At 47.8% G+C, this 2,878-nt stretch overlaps 1 pseudogene; it reads right to left on the bottom strand.

The window, feature by feature from the left end:
- Positions 1–578: 578 nt before the first annotated feature.
- Positions 579–1,786, bottom strand: LOC128115139 (glutathione S-transferase omega-1-like; annotated as a pseudogene).
- Positions 1,787–2,878: the final 1,092 nt, after the last annotated feature.

Genomic DNA, 2,878 nt, shown 5'->3' with positions numbered 1-2,878 from the left:
ACATGGACACAAACATCCTACCAGTTCTCTTTCATTAGTGTTGGGATTTGAAAAAGAACTGTCCCCCTGTAGGCTCATGCATTTGAACACTTGGTCCCTTGTTGGTGATGATGTTGGCGAGGTTATGGAACCTTTAGGAGGTAGTATCTTACTAAAGGAAGCATGTCTCTGGAAGGAGGCCCTGGCATCTCACAGACTCACTCTGCTTCCTGTTCTCTCTCTCTGCTTTCTGTGTGTGAATGAACATGTGACAAGCCAGCTTCCTGTCTCAACTGCCATGCTGCGGCCATGCCTTCCTCGCCAAGATGGTCTCCGGTTTTCTGGAACTGTAAGCTAAAACCAACACCTTCCCTCTTAAGCTATTGTTGGTCCTGATATTTTATCTTGGATACAGAAAAGTACCTAACACCCTGGACAACCCTGTTTGGGATGGGTCTTGAGACTGAGACTGGGGGTCTCTGCCACAAATGCAGAAACAGCTTTGCAGCTGGGCAGCAGGCATGGTGGAGAGTGGAAGAATGAAAGCTTATTGTTCATATCCATAGAGGAAAACGTCATTCACCAAGGACTCCTGTCCTTCAGAGCTCATACTCATAGGCGTCAGGGCTGTCCTGTAGGTAGAGACTTAAGAAATCATGATAGGTCTTGGCATCAATTAAGTGGAATGATACCATGGGGTCTTCCTGCATGGCTGGCACCCAGAGCTTAAGTTTTGGAGTGTGGACTATACACTCATTGAGTTCCAATTCTGCCAGCCATTGATACCTAGGCCACATAAGGTAATCAATCATAGAGAGAGAATCCCCATCATGAAGGCTGCCTTCTCATTAGTCATACCCTCCTCCAGCTTGCAGAATTCTTTCCCCAATTCTTCTTTCATGCCAGAAATGTCTCCTCCCTTCTGCACCCCAGTAAATCTTGTAACCAAGGGTGGCATCTTAGAGAATATCTCAAAGGTCATCCTCTGGCAAGCTTTCTTGTAAGGGTCATGTGTAAACGACTTCTCCAGGTATACCTCATCCAGGTACTCAAGTGCTGAGGGATTTGGAAATCAACTGACCCTGACTGTCCTCCACAACTGGCACCAGCCCAGACAGATTCTTCTTGAAGAACCACTGAGGGAGACCAGCTCCCTCTTTTTCCCCTCCCAGGGTACTCTTGAGCAGGGAGAAATAAGGACTATATAGATAGAAGTATAGAGGAGAGGGAGAGACAGTTAGAAACATAGGTTAGCCTCAGGAGGGCCTAAGTCAAAACCCTCCAGCCCCTTCTGTCTCTGATAAAGGGCTTTTAAAGAAATGCCAAGGGGTGGAGCAAAAGACCTCCCCCCAGCACAGCCAAGTGTAGACCATCCCAGGCACCTGGTGACTATGCACATGGTCCAGCCATCCCCTAATGCAGCCCTGCTGTGTAAAGCAAGCTCAGAGCTCACCAGAAAGCCTCTGTGGGCTCCCGCAAACCACTCGGGCTTGTTTTTCACGTTGGTATTGATGATCTCATGCTGGATTCCCTTACCCCTTAGGACCATCAGCGCCCTCTGAGGTAGGGGCAGAACCTCATGCTGTAGACATGAATATAGCCCTCAGGGACTGGACCTATGGAGGTGCTTCCTTTCCCCCAGCTCCTGGCGGATGCCCCTGACATCATTGCGCCATGTAGGCTGAGAGCCAGGAGGGTCCTGCTCTCGTTTGCAGGCAAGTGGGAGAGTCCTGAGGCACATGCCCCGTAGAAAATCCCACATTGCCTGCAAGGGGCTGTTCAGAGAAGAACAGTTGCTAGGGGGATTCTGCCGAGGCTTCAGACAGAGACAGGGGGAAAGATTGGAATGGTGCTGCCGAAAGTCCAGGGGCCCCGGGGCCCAGCAGAAGCTGGGAGAGGCAGGAAAGCCAGGCTTTGAGAGACCCTGGGAGGAGTCCAGCCATACCCATATCTTCATTTTGAACTTCCAGCTCACAGAACTGTCAAGAGAATGAATTTCCACAGAACTGTCAAGAGAATGAATTTCTGAAAGTTTGATAACAGCAAAGAGTTTCTGAAAAGTGCAGCAACCAAAACAACTTAAAATCGAATACATAGTGAAACTAGGTGCTTAGGCAGTCTTCACCTGTGGTGCTTTGCAAAACAGCTTCGCTATAGCCTCGTCAGTGAGCACAACATGCACACTTTTCACTGCGGATGCCGACACAAGCAATGTGAACACTCTCTCCACTTCTAGGCTTCCAAGGCAGCATCTTCATAGTCTGATTCCTGGGCCTGTGTATTAACACCTAAATACACACGTGTGTGCCATCTCCCCGTGGTGCTGACAATCTGAGACTGCACACAAAAACAGGTGACATTTAGGGAGCCTTGCCGAGTGAAATGTTCTGGAAGATCTCTGAGGTTGATACAGCCATGCATTCCATGAGACCATGTTGGTAGGGATGGACACATCCAACATGCATGTAGGTTGGTAGGGATGGACACATGCATGTTGGACCTAGATATGTTGCCTCAGGACATTGCGCCTACCTTGGTTTATATAAATATACTCTTGCATGCTCTTCTAATACAAATATCATCTAATAGTGCAATGTTCAAAATATCTACATCATTGACACATGACCGTAGTCCTAGTAAAATTTTCTGGCAGACGAACTGAGTCTTTAATCACAAGGTTTTCTGCAGTGACCTGGATGAACATGACAGAAGGGGCCCTTGAACCTGGGGCTGTCTTCATTCAAAGTCCATTCTCTCAACCGCTTTGCTGCTCTGTCCTTTTGTGACTGTTGTAGGTACTTAGTAAATGAATCCCTTATTGAGTGAAAGGCGTTGTCTTTGCCATATTCTCATGCATAACTCTTAGGTGAGCTTTAACACTGGATTTTATATACCTATC

Source organism: Peromyscus californicus, unplaced genomic scaffold, assembly GCF_007827085.1.
Source record: "Peromyscus californicus insignis strain IS unplaced genomic scaffold, ASM782708v3 Scaffold_1__1_contigs__length_55948999, whole genome shotgun sequence".
Classification (NCBI taxonomy): domain Eukaryota; kingdom Metazoa; phylum Chordata; class Mammalia; order Rodentia; family Cricetidae; genus Peromyscus; species Peromyscus californicus.
This window is presented reverse-complemented; position numbering and strand designations above follow the sequence as displayed.